We start from the raw sequence: 21,742 nt of genomic DNA, 5'->3' as shown, positions 1-21,742 counted from the left end.
GCAGGCCGTCTTAAATCAAGTTGTTAATTACGTTTCTCAATTACTAGATCACACAGACTTTTCCCTCAGTGACTATCTCTCTCAAATCTATCTCACTCTCTCAATCAACTTCTCTCATCTTTTCAAACTCTCCAAAACTTCCCCTTTCACACATCACACACACCATATGTAATCCAGCTCCTCCCCCTTCTGCATCACCCTCCGTCCTCTCATTGGCTGAGGTTCCCCTGCCCAGCTGTGACGGACAGGTGAGAGCAGAGCTGTATGCCACAGTTAGTATCTAAGGTTGTGGTCTTGTGTGTTTCTCTCAACCAGCATTTCTTGGTTTTAATTACTGTCTGATTTAGAGGAGGAAGCTGGAATACTAGAGAAAAAGAAAATAGAAAATAAAAAAATAAAGAAGGCAAAACCAGATATGTTTGAGGAAGTGGACTTTTCCATGAAAGCTCACATTAACAGATAGCAGTTAGTCTTTAACCTTTTTGGTCTTCTTTATTTTTTAGGGGTTTTGTTGTTGTTGTTTCTACTTTTAAATGTTATTTTCTTGTAAAAATATGCCCATCCGTCTGCTCCAGTGTTTGCTCCTTCTGTCTTTATAGCCCTGTTTGCCTCATCGCCTTGTTTCCTCAGCTTGGGGAAAGAGTTCTGCTACCTTGGGAAGGAAAGCCCACCACTGCCAAAATCCTGTGCTCTTTCCTGCAGCCAACGGCACAGAAACGGTGGCCCAGCCGCTCCCGGATGGTACCTATAGTCTCCATGGTTTGAAGTGGTTCACCTCAGCCACGGATTCTGATGTAGCTCTGACATTGGCACGAATCTTGGCTGCTGACGGGCAGGTGGAACAGGTCAGATTGGGAACAGGCATGGAAAAAGGGGAAGCAGCAGCGTGAAAGCGAGAACCTTGTTAATCTTGTCCTGGTAGCAGTTTTACTCGTCCATTTTCTGTTTCCTTGAGGGCATCGTTTTGATTGCAGGGTTCCAAAGGCCTGTCTCTTTTCTACCTGAAAGTGCGTGATGCAGAAGGGAAACTGAATAAGATCGAGATACATCGTCTTAAAGACAAGCTGGGCACAAGGCAACTACTAACCGCTGAGCTGTTTCTAGATGGAGCCAAGGCACTGCGGGTAAGCAAAACAAAGGGGCATTGGGGCCCCCAAGATGACACCTCAACTCCCCAGCTCTATGGAGCAGGCAATGATAGAGCCCCAGGCAGGGGAACTGGGCTCTGTGAACTTTGGGAAGGAATTGAACTTTCCTAGAGCAACAAAACCTGACATTGGTGCTTCTGCCTTCCGTCTGAGGAGGCTGCAGGCATCTCAGGACCTTCTAGTTACCTGGAGGAACAGATCATTGTTTTGCCCCTAAATACCTCAGAGAATTTTACCAAAATCATACTAGGTCTTATTTTCAGGTCAGGTCTTATTTTAGGGGAAACAGGGTATGTCCTTTCCAAAGGACCACATTTTAAAAAATAAGCACATGGCTTATTTGAAAGTTTCAGAGAAAAACAATCCAGAAGTAAACAAAACTCATCTCCGTGCAAATGTCTGGAATCGCTTTTTTTTCCTGCAAAGTTTCCACTGCTTTGCTCAGACATTAAATAGCCAAGAAGAGCATTATTACAGACTTGTCAGCCTCAGGAGGTAGAAGAGAGGTATCAAAAGTGCTTCACTTTTACCCTGGAACAATTCAACCCATATTACGAATTTCCAACTGACTTTTGACTGCTTGTAGATCTCTGCAGAAGGCCAGGGTGTGGCTACCATTGCCCACATGTTGACGATCGCAAGGATCCATAATGCTATAGGTGCAGCTGCATTTATGAGAAGGTGAGTCCCAGGCCCCTGGCCATCATCATAGTCATTGACTTAACGCTATCCAAAGGCAGACTTAAGCAAGCAAACCAGCTGGCAATGAAAAAAGATTTGTGAATGCACCCTGGATTCCAAAGACATTGCTTACATCAGAATGATGGAGGAGAAAAAGAAAAGTCTCGTGGCAGCTTTTAAAACCAGTAGATTTATTTTTAAAAATCAGCAGATTTATTTTAAAAGGAGCTTCTGTGGATCCATATCTGATGCATCTGAAGAAGTAAACTGTAAGCCAAACTTCACGCTAAGATCTGTTAATTTAAAAGGTGCTGCAGGATTTTTTGCCTGATGGGTTCTTTGGTTGGTTATCCAGGCTTGTAGCGTGTGGATGTTTTTCATGCTATTTTTATCTCCGGTAACATATCCAGTCCTAGAAAATATAACTGATCGTGAATTGGCTTTATCTAGTTTGAGCAAATAACAGACATCACATTAAAAAAATGCAATATTGTTATTCTGGGAGTGTCATGGAAAATGCAGTGACTGGGAAGATATTTCCACTATATCTAACATGTAAGCAATTCTGCCTCTCCTGATATAAATGTTGGAAACCAACACAATCCCGATAATGTTATACAAAACTAAAGGCATTTCCAGACAGAGCAGCTGCTTCAGCCACTTTTTGGACATTTGGTGATGGGAGAGGGTTAGGGTTTACTGTGGATTGTGTCTCCGCAGTGCACTTGCCAGTATCCATTGAACGTCCACTGTCATTGTCTATAACGATGAATGGACGTGTCCGTGTGGTTTCTTGACCTTTTTGTCCTGCTTCTCGTGGTCTGTTTGAGCCAAGCTGCCTGGGAAGTGCCATCAAGCTAAATTCCACCTTCCTTATAAAAAGTGGCACAAAAAAAATGATAAGCGGTGGCTTTGGAAAAAAAAGGTGGGAACCTGGTGGCAGAGGAGGTAAAGGTAAAGGTAAAGGTTCCCCTTGACAATTTTTGTCCAGTCGTGTTCAACTCTAGGGGGCAGTGCTCATCCCCGTTTCCAAGCCATAGAGCCAGCGTTTTTTCTGAAGACAATCTTCCGTGGTCACATGGCCAGTGCGACTTAGACACGGAACGCTGTTACCTTCCCACCGAGGTGGTCCCTATTTATCTACTCGCATTTGCATGCTTTCAAACCACTAGGTTGGCGGGAGCTGGGACAAGTGACAGGCGCTCACTCCGTCACGTGGATTCGATCTTACAACTGCTTGGTCTTCTGGCCCTGCAGCACAGGCTTCTGCGGTTTAGCCCACAGCGCCACCACGTCTGTGTATGCATGGGATGGCAGAGGAGAGCTCAGTTTAAAGCAAGACTCTGCTTTGATATTGGGTAAAACTTTGATAATTGCACAACTGGGTCCTTCAAGTAGAAAAAATAAGGTGTCTGGGAGACCCCGAAATGATGAATTGCAAGCCAGCTCAGATGCATTTACGTCACTGAAAAGGAATTAGTGGTCCTGATGGGCTGGGTTTTTTTCCAACCCCAGAATGATCCACATGGCACGGGACTACGCCACTGGAAAGTTTGGAAAGTTGCTTAAGGATCACCCCTTGCATACACAGACCTTGGCCAGAATGGAGGTGAGTAGGATCCGGCTTTGCCAGTTAAGGGGACGTGACTGACTGGTGCAGATCCTGGCACTTCTCACACTGCTTGGCTGAAATGTGAATGGCCAGAAAGTACAGCTGGGATTACAGTGAGTAAGGACCATCCCCTACAGGGCAGTAACTCTCTTCCAAGGGCAAACAAGTTCTTTGCTGATGAAACAAAACCAAACAGTCTCAACTTTTGTGGATTGAAATCCACTGGCTTGGACGAAAAGTCACACAGCCTTTCTTCACACACCTGCTTCTGGCCAACTGTTCACGATTTCCTTTTCTTGCCTAACACTGAGTCTTAGGAACTGGAATGACAGTATTCATTCTTCGAATCTGTTCAGTCAAAACATTTTTACATCATCTTTTAAATTGTCACGTTATCAATAAAGCTAAAAGCCGGATTTAGTAAATCTTTGAATCTCTTCACACTGCCCAGCTGTCACAGCTCTCTTGCTGGGATGGAATAGTTCTCTTGCAGGAATTCTGCTCCAGATTTCCCTTTCCCACAAGGAGACTGCAGAAAGGCCCTTTTCCAAAGGAGAAGCAAATTCTCCTACATAAAATGGTCTTGTACCAGAGCAGTAAAGCTTGTGAACTCTAAAGTCCTTTCCTCAGTCTCTTGATGTCACTTTACAGATCCCTACAGGCAGAAGCTTGGTCATGAAGGTCACCAGTATCATCTCAAAGAAGGGAATGATTCTAAGTGCTGAGAAAAGGAGTTAGACTCTTTTCTTGATTTCGTGTTAGAAATCTCTCCTCTTTTAGTCATCTGGCAGGAACAGCTCAAGAAAAGTCTATTGCATTTACAGTTTTCAAGCTGGGATTGGGTAGATGGGGCCTGCCTGGTTTTTCTGATGTGGTTTTTGTAAGGCACATTATGCTTATCCACCTTCCTCTCGTCCCAATTACAACCATTTTTCTTCACGCAGGTGCAAACCCGAGGAGCATTTCTGCTGTCAATGGAGATGGGGAGACTGCTCGGACTGGAGGAAACCGAGAAGGCAACCGTGCAGGACCAGCATATGCTTAGGCTGTTGACACCGGTTGTCAAGCTCTACACTGGAAAACAGGTAGTGCACTCTGAGAGAAGGAGAGAATCATTCACAGGAGGCTTGTGCAAAGCAACAGATGAAGCCAGGATTTTGCTATTCAATGGCCAGCCAGTCTTGAGACGGTAATAAGTACCGTATTTAAACAGCCCATCCCTTCTCTCTTATTCATGTGTACATACAAGCTGTGAACAAGTGCACACCTCCGGGGACCAAATACTCAGGATCCCTCCTCTATTGTTTTCCTGGCTTGCCTGGTGGTTTTTTTGATCAGCCTAGATTGTCTTCCTCGAGTTTTGCACAGCTTTCCAGTTTTATTCCTGTTCATGTAAGAATATGGGGGCCAAAGCTGAAACACTAGCGAAGGCTGGTGCCAAGCTTGTGGCTGCGAAGCCACATGAAATGCTCACCGTGAGATGCCTATGCAGAATGTGGATTGCTTGCTTCAGGAGAGCAGTTCAAGGATGCTGCAGGAGAGAGAGCCCTGTATACTGTATGGTTACAGAAACCCTAAAGCTGTTGTCTCCTGTGTGTGCAGGCCTGCTTAGCTGTTGTGATAAAAGTATGTCAGTCTGTCTTTCTCCACCTCCTGAGGTCCTCTGAAGTTGTTCCACTTTGCCAGCATCCTTCTTAGAGTACTGTGTCCTACAACTGGATACAAGATGGGGTATAACCAGTGCTGAATAAAGAGGAATGGGTACTTAATGGGATCTGGAGACTGTATTTCTGGTAATGTAGCTTAAAAGAGCATCTAGCTTGTCACTGGGTGGGACTGAGATCTTTTCCCTTGCATTTTTCTGGCTCTGCGCCTCTTTCCCCGACAGGTGCTTACAATATGGGAAGGGACAACAAATATCCTTTCTTTGGATGTTCTTCGCTCCATTGTCAAAAGTGGAGGAAAAGTCCTGGATGCCTTCTTCTCTATGGCCCAGGTGAGCTCTCTCCAAGCACCTCTTACTCCGCTCCATTATACTGTACTGTTGCACGTTGTAAATGTGATGAGTGTCCAAATGGGTCCAATGGATCTTTCATGATTTCGGCACTGAAAGTCAGCAGTACTGTCCTATACAACCATAGTCAATCATATGAAAAACCAGTAGCATAATGCAGCAACAATAAAGACCAGAACAATTCTCAGGTTAGCAGAATAATAGTTTTCAAGTCAACAGCAGTAATTATATAACTCTCCATTTGGATTAGTGACAGAAATAGAGATTTTTCCTGTCAATATGAAAGTGTATGTGGAATTATTTAAAGAAAAAAGTTATTAAATTGAAAGATTGGTTGTACAAAATGAGATCAATAGAGCAAATTAAACCAATTCTTCAGAGTAAGAATATTTCATGGTTGAACTATTTACAATTAGAAAGATGGACTAATGAATGGGTGAAGAAATATAACAAGGGTAGAGAATACACGAAGTACAAACAATTTCTATTATCATATGAAGACATTCAGATGACTGATTCAGTAAAGGGTACAGTGAGTAAAATTTACAGATTCCTGCTCAATTTAGAAGAAGAAAGTGATAAAGAAGGGGTGAAGCTAGTGTGGGAACAAGACCTTGGAAAAAGGATAAACGAGGAAGAATGGAGGAACATGTGGAATATGAGGGTTCTAAGATTTATGTCAGTGAGAATAAGGGGAAAATTTTTTAAACTATGTCTAAGATGGTATTTAACACCAACAAAATTAAATAAAATTAATGCTAGTTGTCTGAATGTCTGTTGGAAATGTGAGAAGCAAATTGGTACATACTTCCATATGTGGTGAGAATGTGAAAAAGTACAAAGATTTTGGAAAGAAATTTTTAAAGAATTAAATGATATATGTGAAAAAGACATAGAATTGAATCCTGGGATCACTTTGTTATCAATATTTGAGAATGTGGAATGTGATAAGATGATTAAAGAATTGATAACTAATTTATTAACAGCAGCGAGATTAATAATAGCTAGGCAATGGAAATCAAAATCTGGATTTCAAATGGATGAATGGTATAATGGAATATGGAATATAGCTCTAAATGATAAATTAACTTGTAATTTAAAGGTTAAGAAAGGAGAGTTGAAAAAGAATAGTTTTTATGAAATATGGGGCAGATTCTTGGAATATGTATTAACAAGAGAAAACGGGAAAGCTCCAAATCAAGAATCAATGCATTTCTGGAGAAGAGAATGTCGCAAACACGGGTTCGAAAACACACGTGTAAGCTTGGACAGAGAGCAATCAGGAGTTTGCACATGCTAAAATGGGCTGAAAGAGTCCAATTCAGCTAGCCATGCTACAACACTCCTTCTCACAGGTCTGCCCACATAAGAACACCCTAGTACTCTCAGATATTATTGTGAAAAGGTCAAGTGGACTTTGTAGTCCTTAGACTTAACTTGCACCACTGACAGGACTCTAAGTAAGCTAGGCCGAGGCAGCACTCTCAGATGACCCTATGACAAGTGTACTGTTCAGGAAACCAAATGAGTTTTATAATCTTTATTTTATTAAAGAAAAAACATGTTACTAAGTATCAGAGCCAAATTAACTCAAAACAAATAAACTAGCATTGTGCTGTTTAGTTACACAGATGTAGTGAGGCAAAGAAAACATGAAAAATAGAAAAGTATTCAAAAACCTTATTAAAAATACAAAAAGACATTAAAAAGAATCAAAACAGTTCCAGTACAAGAAATCATTAGTAAAAACAATATAATCCAAGTCGGTTATAAAAAGGCTATAGTCCTCAGTGATCCTATAGAATAAAAACCCCTAAACAAAAGTAGAAATCCATTATATGTCCCAGTCTCCGGCACCCCCATAAATCTCTTTGGAGATAAGGGGCTGCTTACAGTAGATACTGTCAAGACCAGCCTGTCACTAGGGAGCGCTGCTCCTTCAGCTAGAAAGCCTCCCAGTATTCATGTACCTCTTTTCTGCTGGGTCGAGCCCCAATCTAACACCAGCCAGAGCATAACACAAATCTTTTCCAGCAAGTCTGGCCTAAAAGGAACACCCCTGCACTTACTTGTAACCAGCAAGTACAGACACCTGGGCTTTGTAGTCCCTAAGACTCACTAAAGCTCAGAGAGGTAGGACTCTGTCTAGTAGCAATATTGTTTCCTTGCTACCCCCTGGAATCAGGCTCAGCAGACTTGCTGTTCAAGAGCCCAATCTCAAGATTTTTAAGATTAAATTTTTTATTGAAAAAATAAAGTTTCATAGAAAATTCAGTTCGATGCATAAGCATAGCATAGAATACATTTCCAAAGATTATTGCAGTTAACATGAATAACGAGTTCCACTAAGTAACAAAATAATTAAAGTATCTTAAAGCTTTCTTCCGGATAGGCAAAGGGAGTGGCACCCCTTCTTCTTTTCCTGTTCCTACATTCTCAAGCTTTTATCCTAACATAAGGAAAAAAGGGAATTAAGGCCTCTTTAGACAAAAGGGGCTTCTTCACATGGCACAATATCCATTTTCTACTTCCAAAACTCCACCCTTCTTCTCCATCCTCCAAGGTGTTAACCAATTACAAATTAGGGCTGTAAAGTCTCTCTCCATCCCTCTTCCTCCTGAGAATGCAGGTGTTGTTTTCTTTCTTCCAATTAAGCTGGAATGTTGAGTCTGGTCTTCTTATCTCATCCTTGCTGTACCTGGCAGTATAAAACATTCCTACAGCTTCTCCCGGCTTCTTCAGAAAAACATTCTCAGAGCTTAAAATCAACCTTACACAGAACCATTTTGACTCCGTGTTATATTTCTCATGACTACATAAACCATTCAAATTACAGGCTTTAAACCACATAACTCATGATCATGACAGAGACAAATATTAATGTGATAAAAATAACGGATCATGTGTTGATGATGGAAATGAAAGTTAAGAAAGACTACAGAGAAGCTAGAAGATGGAGAATAGATTCCACTATTTTTCAGTATACAGATGTAATGGATAGAGTTAAGAAAGAATGGATGGAAAGATGGTCAATAAAAGCAAGTGGGAGTAAAATAGGGCCTCATGGCACAGTGGTTAACTGCTGTACTGCAGCCAAAACTGTGCTCACAATCAATCCCAGGTAGCCGGCTCAAGGTTGACTCAGCCTTCTATCCTTCCAAGGTCAGTAAAATGAGTACCCAGCTCGCTGGGGGGGGGGCAATGTGTAGCCTGCATAATTAACTTGTAAACCGCCCAGAGAGTGCTTGAAGCACTAGGGGGCGGTATATAAACAGCACGCTTTGCTAAAATAGGAGTGTAATGGGACACTATGAAATGAATTTTGAGAGGAATTATCATAAGAGAATCAGGTAGAATTTTAAAAACTGAGAGAAGAAAATATACAAAATAAAAGAATCATTAAAAGATATAAAAAGTAAATATTTTACACATAGAGATCCGGATCATTAAAAAATTCTTTGTACTTAAATTCAAGGCTGGTATCATCAGGGCCAAGACATACATTAAAATCTCCTAGAAGTATCACCTTTGCTTTTGGGTGATCTACCAATAGGTTTGCTACATATATCTCTAGATAATTTCAGGCTTCAGTTATTTGTTGTTTTAATGTGAGTAGGGGAATATATACATTTATTAAAATTAGACTGTCTTCCCCACTTTTCAGGACTACTGCCATAGCCCTTGAGTCCATAGTAGGTTTCTCTATGCATTTAAAATTTAGAGTCTCTGAAATTAAAAGTGCCAGCCCACCTTTCAATCTTCCTAGGCCCTCTCCCCTTTTGGCTTTCACCCAATAATTATTGTAACCTTGCAGGATGATTTCTTAATCAGTCCAAGTCTCTTGGACTGCTATAATATCAAATTTCTGGCACTGGAAGGGATTGTCATGTGAATTTGTTAGACAGTGAAACCACCCTGCAACATTCCATGAGAGTATTTTGTACAAAGAGGTTAATATTTGTCATTCTGTTTTATCTATATTATCCAAGATCTTATTGGTGTCATTGAATACACAACCATTACGATTAAAGGAGGCTCCATTTTTTGATGTCAAAGGTGGTAAAGGAGATATCATACTGGCTGTTTGACCATATGACTCTTGATTTGTATCTCCTGGGACAGATGTCGATGGTGTAATCAGTGGGGTCCTAACCTCCTTTACGTTTGGCAGCTCGAACCCCCATGAGGAGCCACTTGCTAACATGGGGGATTCTCCCCCGCTGCTAACTGGAAGCTGGTCCAACATAATTGGGGCGATCTCCTCAATGTCATTTGGTCCCATAATGTCCTGTGTGTTACCCTCTGGTGGATTAACAGGCCTTATTGAGTTCTGGAGCCGAAGGCGCAGTTCTTTTAACCTGGTCAGCATCTCTGATTGTGCTTCCTTTGATGGGTCTGGGAAAGCTGCCGATGTCCTTAGCTCCACCGGATCTATCATATGGCTGTCCTCATTATGTACAGTACTCATTTGATCCGTCCACGTGATTAGTTCAGTTTCCGTGACAGACTCTGTCCTTGGTTTCAGAGCTGGCAATGCTATTCTAATAATAATACAGTGGGGTCTTGACGTAAGAACGGTTTGAGTTAAGAACATTTTGACTTAAGAACCACTCTCATAGGAAAATATTGACTTGACTTGCATACTTAGATTTGAGTTAAGAACTGAAAAAAACCCACGTGGGAGGCAGGGAAAGTGCAAAATGTGAATTTTCAGTTAACTGTTGGCCAGTGAAAAGGGTGCCTGTCTGCGTCCTCACTCCTCCCAGCATTTAGAGAGTGGATTGGGAGTCTTCAGACTACCTGGTACTGCCTGGACTGTATTTTCCCTGCCTTCCCTGAACCTTTCTTGTCCTAAGAAAAAAAGAAACAAAATATCCCCCTCTAGTGGTCAAAGGCAGAATAGCAGCTTCCCATTAGTTTCTATGGACGGAAAAGAGCAGATACGGATCAAATGGTTTTCAATGCATTCCTATGGGAAATGCAGATTTGACCTGAGAACTTTTTGACTTGAGGACTGCCTTCCAATACGGATTAAGTTCTCAAGTCAAGACCCCACTGTAATATAATTTATTGTCATTGTAAGTATATACACGGTATACCATACAACGAAATTCACATTTCTTGCTGGCTCTATATCAGAAGACTTGTGTATGGGGTTTGGGAGGAGGGGATAGATCTTGGTGTTGTGAAACACTCTGGTTGGGAATATTCCTAATTTCTTTAATAAGAATCTCTTCCTCAGTATCAACGATGGAGTTTTTTTGGTTTGGAACAGTAACACTATTTTTTGTAATTGATTAGATTTGTTTAAGGTTTCAACTGAAATTAGGTCCTTTAATAAGAGAGGAGTCTTCATAAGAAAGTTTAGATGTCTTGCTACGTGGCTCCTAGTAGACCAGATTATTTCTTTTCCTTTGTAAGGGCAGACCATTAGGCAGATTTTCCTGGGTTGCAGAGAGAGAGCAAATGTCTTAAAATCCTCCCCTCTTTTCCTTGGACATCTGTCTGGTTGCTGCCCAGACTGTCAAGAGTTGGGGGAGGTTTTTATTAGAGATGTCTTGCTCTTACCCTGCTCCACTTCTGGTGTTTTTTCAAGTAGGTCTGCGTTTTTATTTACAGGAACTAGATTTTCCATTCTATCAAGGCTCTTCATTAAGGAGGAGATTTTTTCCAGAAATGCAGATAGATCTTTTACAGCTTTCAATATATAGTCTATAGTTCTCTCCATAGTTCTCCTTGTCAGCTTTAATGTATCAGTTGATTCAAGCCCTCTTTTAGGTTCCTCCACCGTTGTCTTTAGGCCTTCTCATGAGTTTACCTCATTGTTGGGCTGTCCCGTCTCTATATCAATTAAGATTGCTACTTGTGTGTCCTTCTCTTCCTTTCGATTGCTTTTGTCATTATCACTTTCCATTAGGGGAGAAAGGGAATTAGATATATGAGTGGGAGCTTAAAGTTCAGACTCTGCAGTAAAAAAAGTCCATTATTTTGGTCTGTTTTGGAGCAGGGAGAGAGAGTAAATCTTCTTTATCTGCATCGTGGAGGCGTTTCCCAACACCCATCTCTTGAGAAAGAAATATTTTAGTAACGACTCACCGCTTCCTATAGTATTGTCCTCTGAGTCAGGCTGATTTAAAAAATTTAGTGTTTAGCTTTTCTAAATATTTATAACTGTTAAAACTATTTTTAGATAGGGAGCGGAGCTCACTACAGACGCTCCCTTCTCCCTCACCGGAATGGCAACAGGCATAATAAGATCCGAGGAAAATATATTACACCACTCTTAAAAGATATGGCAGGCCAATCGGATTCAGACTACTGTAATCAATTGTTAACCGACCAAAATCGGACTACTAAAGAACTGGTAGTGAAATTTTGGGCAGCATGCTATAGCAGACAGACTAGACAGCTAAACCCTTAGACCTTGGCCTTACATTGCTATATTTGCTGTTTTAGATATTTTACCTTTTGTATGACTTTGTAGTGCATGCCAGTCTTTGAAGTTTTGTATTCAATTTTGTATGGCTTGATGCCGTAACAATAAAGTGTGTGTGTGTGTGTGTGTGTGTCTGTGTCTGTGTGTGTGTATATATATATATATATATATATATATATATAGAGAGAGAGAGAGAGAGAGAGAGAGAGAGAGAGAGAGAGAGAGAGAGAGAGAGAGAGAGAGAGAGAGAGAGAGAGAGAGAATAAGAAATTATTAGAGATTAAAGCTAAAAGGGGAGAGTTAGAAAGCATAGAGTTAGAAAAGATCCAGAGGGATTTGATATAAAGAGGATTTTTTTAAATATAGTAATAAAAACTCAAAGCTTCTAGAGAGGGTAGCTCAAACTAAAAGATCAAAAAACACAATTGGAGTGATCAGAGATAAAACAGGAGATAATTGTAGTCCAATGAAGGAAAAATTACAGATACTACAAGAATTTTATCAAAAATTATATAAAGGTAATAGTACATCGAAAGAAGATATAGAAAATTATATTAAAGAAAATGTAAAGAGTAAACTATTAGAAAATGATAAAAGAGAATTAGAAAAAGAGATAAAGGATGAAGAGATTAGAGAGATTATTAACAAACTAAAAATGGTAAAACTGCAGCCTTTGATGGTATGGGATCAGAATACTATAAAGCTTTTAAATCAATACTGATCGCCAAGTTAAAAAAAATTTATAATGAGATACTGGAAGGAGAGAATGTCAAGTATAAATTATAGGCCTGACCAGAATCAAGTGCTGTAATGAGCAACCATGTCTGTCAGGTGTGCTCGGAATGAGTCAGGGTGACTCAGCAGAAGATGATGCAACCCAAGATGATGTAACCCAAGATGAAGAAATGGAGTGATGTAATCTGAAATGTGATTAGTTATGTAAATGTATATATGTAGACTTGTACAGTCAGTATTATCTTCACTTGGTTGGAGATCACATATGCCTGCCATGCTGCTGCTGTAAATACACTTTTGCTGCACGAAATGCTGCCGGATTGCATGTGTTTATTGCTGGACTGCCTAGACCGCCATATACTCTGCTGAAACCGCTGAAGACGTAATTCCACGAGGAAAAACCCCAACAAGAAGGTTATGGGCCCAGCGCTACGCCCTGCGCAGACTGCGTGATGAAAAGAAAGGCGGTGAGTACCAGTGGGTACTGAAAGGAAAGGCTAGAGTCCAGGGAAGGAAGAGTTCTGCCGTTTAGAGCCCAGGAGGGGAGGAAAAACGGAGGACAAGGAAACAAGCAGCAAGATGCAGCCGGTAGGGAGTCTGGGTGGTTTTCCAGTGACCAGACTAAACGAAAACAATTACCAGATGTGGTCAGTGAAGTCAAAAATGTTTTTGAGGCGTGAGGAACTGTGGGAGATAGTGACGGATCCCCCAGATGAGCTAGACAAGGAGGAAGAAAGGAAAAATGAAAAAGCTCTTTCTACGATTATTTTGTGTTTGGAAGATAGCCAGTTGATGCACGTGAGGGGACTAACTTCAGCTAAGGAATGCTGGGACACTTTGAAAAATATATATGTGAGGGACACAGCAGGAACAGTGGTTTCCCTAACCAGAAAGCTGTATAGAGCAAGGTTAGAACATGGAGAAACCATGTCCCATCACTTACAGAAAATGAAGAATCTGTTTGATGAATTGCAGCAAAGGAATATGGAATTTTCAGAGCCTCATAAAGTTTATATAGTGTTGAGCAGTTTGCCAGAATCCTACGATAATCTTGTGATCAGTCTAGAGCCTATGTCACAGCAAGATTTGAATCTGCAGTATATTACTTCAAGGCTTTTAGAGGAAGCAAGAGAAAGAGAGGAAAGAAGAGAAAGCCCACAGCGGAGGAGAAAAGACGGTCCTGAGAGGTGGAAATCCAGCCCACAGCGGAGAAAAGCTCATTATAGGAGAGAAGAACAAGCAAGCAAAGTTTTTGCAGTGAAACGCTGTTTCTTCTGTAACTCGGGGAAGCATTTGAAATGGGACTGTGTAAAGGCAAACAGCTGGAGAAATAAAGCTGACAGCAACGGGAGGACTTATCTTGTGCAGGCAGAAAGAGATAAGGCCAAGGTCACTGCCTGGATCCTGGGCAGCGGAGCTATTAATAAACTTTCTAACGATAAGAGTCTGTTTTCTTTTCTAGGAGCTTCGGAACAGAGCTTTGTGAAAATGGCAAATGGACAAAATTCTCCTCTGGCTAAAAAGGGGAAGGTTTATCTACCAGGTTTCAAAAAGGAGTTTAATAATGTCTTATATGTCCCCAATCTGGAATGTAGTATCCTCAGTATTTCCAGGTTAACAAAAGAAGGATATACAGTAATGTTTGAGAATAACATATGTATTATAAAGAGAAAGAATGATGTTTGTGCCAAAGTGAGAAAAGAAAATGATTTGTATGTACTGAATGATAACAAAGTAGCTAATGTGGTAAGGAATGTGCCAGATCCATGATAAGTGTGCGCATTTATTGCATAGGAGGCTCGGGCATGCAAGTTTCAAAATAATACAGAAAATGGAAAGCTTTGCCAAGGGGGCAGAAGTGAAAGCGTGTAAGAATTACCTAGATTGTGACATTTGTAAATTAGCGAAGTCCAAGGTTTGTAAAATTCCGAAAGAAAGGACAACAAAAACAAAGAGAGTGTTTGAGCTTGTACATGCAGATGTAATAGGTCCTCTGTCGCCATCTATGGGTGGATCACAATATGTTTTGACAATTGTAGATGACCATACTCGTTACGGTTATTGCTTTGTGATGAAAAATAAGTCAGAGGTGTATAAATATTTCAGGAATTAGTTGTCCTACGTGGAGAAACGCTTTGATAAGCGTGTGGCACAAATACAGAGGAAAGACGGGCAGAGTTCATGTCAGAAAGCTTCCAGAGTTGGTTGAGAGATGCTGGAATATTACACAGGAAGACAAGCCCATATTCACCCTTTCAGAATGGGGTAGCTGAACGTAGGAATGAGGTCCTACAAACAATGAAGGATGCTTTATTGGCGGATGCGAATATGAACCACGTTTACTGGGAGAACGCGATTCTTACTTCAAATTACATAATTAATAGAATTTATTCTTCTGTTATAGATCAGACACCATACTACATGCTATATGGAAGGGAGCCTTCCATAAACCACATAAGAGTATTTGGTTGCAGTGCGTGGGTTTGTGTGCCAAAGGAAACAAGACGGAAAGGAAAACCAAAGGCAAAGAAAATGAAATTCTTGGGTTACGAACGAGGTTCTAAGGCGTATAGGTTTCTTGATGGTAATAAAAATGTTGTAATTCCTAGGTCAGCAAGCTTCTGTGAGCACGAAAACTGGGACAGAATACATACAAACTCACAAGTGCACATTCCATATGAAGAAAGACAAAGAGGACACAAAAGACAGATAGAGACTAATGAAGAGGCAGGAGAATGTTCCAGTAGCAGAGAAACACAAGTATACATTCCAGTTTTAGAGAGAAAAAGGGAACACAGAAGTCAGGTAGAGCCTAAGCAAGAGGCTGAAGAAACTTCTAATGATGACTCAGAAGAAGAGGAAGATGGGGCTTGTAGTGGGTCAGGAAATGAACACATAGTTAAAGAAGAAAGGCACACACTTAGGAGGTCACAAAGGTCCAATAAGGGAATCCCATCAAAGAGGTTTGGTGTGGATATGACATAAGTGTTGGTGAATAAAATACAAAAGGCACATTAATAACTCAGGGTACACACACATGAAATACATGGTAAACAAGTGATGACATGAGAGTCAGAGAGGAACATAGCACATAAAATCCCTGAGCATACAGAAACATGTGGAATTAACAGAAAGAATGGGAGCATATTCTGCTCAGCCCTAAAATTTGGAGGGGTGTCAAGTATAAATTATAGGCCTGACCAGAATCAAGTGCCGTAATGAGCAACCATGTCTGTCAGGTGTGCTGGGAATGAGTCAGGGTGACTCAGCAGAAGATGATGCAACCCAAGATGATGTAACCCAAGATGAAGAAATGGAGTGATGTAATCTGAAATGTGATTTGACAGAGTTAGCGGAATTTTACCAGGATTTTTCCCAGGTGGTGATAACCAGCAGAGTTCCCAGTGAAGTGCAGACACAGGCAGCAAACTCTCTTGTAGCAGAAATACTCGGTTTATATGCAGAATATTTACAGATATTTACAGCTTCAGTCCTTGTTCTATACACGGCAGTTTCACAGTCACAGAGCCTTAAATCAGTGTCACAGTCCAGTAAATAGTCATATACCATATGGTCAGTCCATTTAGCCAGAGTTCCACTCTCCAAGCACGTAGGTACGGCTTCCTCTGAACTCTCAGGCACGGCTCCACAGCTACAGCACTTCACGACTACACAGCAACCCACACTGTTGTATTCTAGTTCTCTCGCTATATACTAGAGTTAACCAATCATAGCCACCCTTCTGGTACATTCTAACACAGCTGTTTTTACTCATGCTTGGGTTTCCTTTGCAGTGCTGGTCCTTGTAAATACTTACATCTTGGTACTAAATTGCATTTAACAATTTCAGGTTTATCCAAACCCTCTCAATCTCCTCCAAATTGTTAAATGCTTTTCATATACACTTTTAAATTGTTTTGACCACATTATACACTATTACAGTACATTTCACACTTTACATTACATTTTACATTTCACCATTTCACATTTATTTCAGACATTTTACTGCATTCCCAACATTATACATGCTCTTTCATGTTTAGTTGGTCCTAGCACCTTTGTTAAACAGTCTGCTACGTGTGACAAACCCAGACCTACTGGGATATGCCACAGTTTCACTAAGCTGCCACCAACCATTCCCTATAAGAAGTCACACAGACCAGGGATGGATTTTTAAACAAATAAAAGAATAAGGTTTATTTAAAGAACACACAGGGAAAATAAAATGATCAAGTGAATAAGATACAGTAACGTGGCTTAGTCTCAATCATACATACACACAGTTTGGTTCACACAGAACACTCTACATAAAGCACAGACCCTGAACCTATCAGTTCTGGCTAACCCTACAGACACCTCAACCTATCAGGTTGGTACTGACTGACACACAGACTCCCCCTCAAGCTTCTTCTCTCAGCTCTTCCAGCTCCTCCCTAACTTCTCCACACACGCTCCACATATATATACAGTACAGCCCCTCCTCCTGATGTCCCGCCTTCCACTCCCCATAGGATGGAACTTTCCCTCCAAACCCATGACAGACAGGTAACATCAGTGCTGTATGTAACACTACGTTCTTCTCTGTTTCACAATAAATCAGTTTTATTAGACCATTTTCTACACTCTCTTTCACATTCTTGTACCGAATGTCTGTATGTTTTGATCTGCTTCTTACGTTAGGTGAATTTACCATATGAATTATGGCCTGGTTATCTTCACTGACAGATATTGGCTCCTTTAAATCTATTCCAATATCCTGGGCTAGTTGCTTAAAAAATATAAGATCTGTGCATAGTTCTGACAGTGCTGCATACTCTGACTCAGCTGATGACAGTGATATGAATTTTTGTCTTGCTGTCTTCCAGTTTACAATGCTTCCACCCAAATGCACAGTCATACCTGACGTGGACCTCCTTGTCACCTTTAAACATGGTAATTTTACTTTACCTTTACCCATGACTTTTGCACTCACTCCATCAGCCAACATTACTTGCTGATCAAACACAGCCTTAAAATTGGATATCAGCTTTTTATCTCTGCACATGTTAGCTGTTGCCCCTGAGTCTACTACCCATTCAGCTTCATGGTGGTTGTTGTAAATAGTCTCTGTTAGGTTTGTTGCTACTTTCTCACGTTGTGGCTGTTGTCTTTCCTTCTTTTTAAATTTGCATTATTTGATAAGATGCTGTCTGGACCCACAGGAAAAACATCTCCTCCCAGGCTGGATATTTGCAGCTGTGACCTCCTCCTCCCCAACTACACTTCGCTTGTTGCTCACAGAGGTTTTGGAGTCACGCAGTTCCTGGTTGTCTTTCCTTTTCTGCTCCTCCTCCAGAAGTCTACTGGTCACATTTAGCACTGTTAGTTCAGCCTGTGGTAGTACCTCCATGTTCGCTACAAGCTGGTCATATGACTCATCAAGTGAAGAGAGAATTATAAATGCTTCCTGAATTTCAGTAAATGTGATATTTTTCTCTCTCAAGTCCATAAGTATTGTCTTCATGTGCTCTAAATGTTGCAGCATGCTCCCACCAGGTTGCAATCTGGTACGGAATAGCCTTCTTGTAATTTGTACCTGGCTACCCATGCTGACTCGTACAAAGAGTCCCCTCAGGTCCTCCCATGCCTTTCTTGCTGAAGTCTGGCCTCTTACATGGACTAGGAGATGATCTTCTAGAGTCAGACCGATGATTGCAAGTGCTTCGTCATTCTTTACCTTCTCTTCATCCTCTAGCACAGTTGGTGCATTCACTACAATGTCCCATGGTGATTCCTTCTGGAGTAATAACTGGACTCTCTGCTACCAGGTGGAGTAGTTATCTCCATTCAACTTACTGATAGACAGTCCTGACATTAGCAGCTCACTTGCCATTTTTCACACAGTGCAGGACAAAGCTGTTGTACTCACTGCTGCTACTTGTACACCTCTGGGCACTTCCTTCTGGTTTTTTTCTGGTCAGCAAACTCACTGGTATCTTCCTGGGCGTGTCCCTTGGCGTATTCCTGGGCCCATAACCATTGAAAGAGTTAGCGGAATTTTACCAGGATTTTTCCCAGGTGGTGATAACCAGCAGAGTTCCCAGTGAAGTGCAGACACAGGCAGCAAACTCTCTTGTAGCAGAAATACTCGGTTTATATGCAGAATATTTACAGATATTTACAGCTTCAGTCCTTGTTCTATACACGGCAGTTTCACAGTCACAGAGCCTTAAATCAGTGTCACAGTCCAGTAAATAGTCATATACCATATGGTCAGTCCATTCAGCCAGAGTTCCACTCTCCAAGCACGTAGGTACGGCTTCCTCTGAACTCTCAGGCATGGCTCCACAGCTACAGCACTTCACGACTACACAGCAACCCACACTGTTGTATTCTAGTTCTCTCGCTATATACCAGAGTTAACCAATCATAGCCACCCTTCTGGTACATTCTAACACAGCTGTTTTTACTCATGCTTGGGTTTCCTTTGCAGTGCTGGTCCTTGTAAATACTTACATCTTGGTACTAAATTGCATTTAACAATTTCAGGTTTATCCAAACCCTGTCATGATTGGTTATGTAAATGTATATATGTACACTTGTACAGTCAGTATTATCTTCACTTGGTTGGAGAGCACATATGCCTGCCATGCTGCTGCTGTAAATACACTTTTGCTGCACGAAATGCTGCCGGACTGCGTGTGTTTATTGCTGGACTGCCTAGACCGCCATATACTCTGCTGAAACCGCTGAAAACGTAATTCCGTGAGGAAAAACCCCAACAGAGAAAATACCAGATTCTTGGAAATATTCATTAATAACCCAATAAAGATTTGACAGACCCAAGTTCATATAGACCTATTTCATTATTAAATCAAGATGCAAAGCTATTTACTGCAATCCTGGCAAACAGAATGAACAAGTTTATTACAAAATATATTAAAGAGGATCAAAATGGGTTTCTAAAGGGAAGACAAATGGAAAATTTAACTAGGAAGGTTTTGAATATTATATATAATACAGAAAAAGATAAATCAAAGGCAGGTATTTTATCGTTAGATATTTTTAAGGCATTTGATTGTGTAGGACGGCCAACATTAAATATCTTTTTAGAGGGTTGGGGTTTTGGAAAGAAATTTAGGGGGATAATAGACCAATTATATTTGGAGAATACTTCTGCAGTAATTGTTGATTATGGGATGACAAAGCAGATAGCTCTAGGCCGAGGCACCAGACAAGGTTGCCCTCTTTCTCCAGTTCTGTTTTGTTTGATTATTGAAATGTTAGCAAATGTAATAAGGAATGATGATTTAATTGGAGGTATGGGTGAAAATAATAAAATAAAGATTAATTTATTTGCTTATGATTCCCTCATGACAGTGAAAACCCCATTAGAAATTATAGATAGAATTAAAATTCATTTAGAAAAATTTGGAAAAATAACTGGATTATGTGTAAATTAGCAAAAATCAGAAATAATGTTGTTTAACCATAATAAACTAGGACAAGAAAATTTTGCTGATAAATATGATTTTAAGATATGTAAATCAGTTAAATATTTAGGTGTAGATTTAGTAAAAGATACTCAAAAATAAAGGAACATAATTATAATAAATTAAAAAGCAATATTAAAAAGAAACTACAGGAATATACTAACTTCCTTGGTTTGGAAGAATCACATTGATAAAAATGAAGAGTCTACCAAAAGACAAAGATTCTGTAGCATCTTAAGGGGTAACTGCTACATTTTAATGTGATCCATTTGATACTATATTTTTCCACATTTCATCATGCAGTACAACCATTGAGTGTGCACTCCAAAGTCAATTCATTTCCTATGCATCTGGCGTGTGGTCCAACCTTCCTCGCCCGCTATTGTTTGACTCTCTTATTTTTAAAAAAATTAATTTTCAAATGGAAATGTCGGTGTGTTGGCATACGTCCGCCAGATAACAGCGCATCCGTCCATCTACTGTTTTGTGACCTCCACTGCAGTGGGCTCTGGTTCTCTTCCATAGAAGATCATGAAGCATGGAAATAGGAAGAAATGGCCAAGATCTGTACGTGGCCAGCAAGGACGTTTTCCGGGCACATTGGTCAGAAAAAATGAACAAGTAAAGAAAGGAGATATTTCCCACTTGAGGTGTACCGCGTCTAATTCACCCAAAAAATGTACCGCATCTAATTCACACACCCCCAAGCAGAACAGTTTAAAAATGTATGAACTACTATCACAGGATATATATGCCATGGGAACACAACATGCAACTATGCAGGAAGCAAAAGATGCAAGAAATAAGCGGGGGCATTTAGCTCATATGACCCAGGCTTTAGATACCACATTTCCCCTGTCAACCTCTCTTTCTCTTCTACTTTTTTAAAAAATCTGCTGTACAATGAAGTTTCCAAGATAAGGGAATTGACAAGACCATCAAGACAAAGAAAGTAAAATGTGAAATAAAAAATAGGTCCTCATGAGTTAATATGATTTTAATGAGAAATCCTCCCCAAACTACTATATAATCATTGGTTCCATCTGTGCCCCCAGACTATGCCACAGAAGTCAGGGATCTTTCAGCATGTTTCCTTCCTTCCTTCCTTCCTTCCTTCCTTCCTTCCTTCCTTCCTTCCTTCCTTCCTTCCTTCCTTCCTTCCTTCCTTCCTTCCTTCCTTCCTTCCTTCCTTCCTTCCTTCCTTCCTTCCTTTCCTGGAGGCACAGATTCTGATGGATACACATGAATCGTGTCCATCTCCCAGTTATCAAGGAAGGAAGGAAGGAAGGAAGGAAGGAAGGAAGGAAGGGAGGAAAGGAGGAAGGGAGGAAGGGAGGAAGGGAGGAAGGGAGGGAGAGGAGACATGGAGCACTTAGATTCTGTCCTTAGCCCGCAGATGCCAAAGGTGGCCCATCTGTGTTGGGAAATGAGTTGGGAAAGGAGGCTGAAGGGTAATGATCCTCCGAGACAAGCCCACTGTGTCAGTACAAAAACCCTCATTGGGAGGTCACGGATGCTGTTAAATAATATTTTAATGCTGTGGTGAGCAATGTATCCAGTGTTTCCAGATCGACTTCGCAATCTTCCTATTCCAACAAGTCTGAGATCTATTAATGGAATAAGAGAGTATTTACAAAGCAGTAT

The 21,742-nt window shown here is 40.7% G+C and overlaps 1 protein-coding gene and 1 long non-coding RNA gene across 2 annotated transcripts in view; both read left to right on the top strand.

Annotated features, from left to right (window-relative positions):
- The window catches only part of LOC110070887 (acyl-CoA dehydrogenase family member 11), an 83,227-nt gene that overhangs the window by 12,849 nt on the left and 48,636 nt on the right, over positions 1-21,742 (top strand). The window lies entirely within an intron of this gene.
- Positions 7,355-16,457, top strand: LOC144584774 (uncharacterized). The gene is made up of 2 exons (XR_013539203.1): positions 7,355-13,093; positions 15,031-16,457. It is a non-coding gene; the product is annotated as an uncharacterized LOC144584774 (long non-coding RNA).

Source organism: Pogona vitticeps, chromosome 14 (assembly GCF_051106095.1).
Source record: "Pogona vitticeps strain Pit_001003342236 chromosome 14, PviZW2.1, whole genome shotgun sequence".
NCBI lineage: Eukaryota > Metazoa > Chordata > Lepidosauria > Squamata > Agamidae > Pogona > Pogona vitticeps.
The sequence above is the reverse complement of the archived record's forward strand: the minus strand, read 5'-3'. Positions and strand labels throughout refer to the sequence as shown.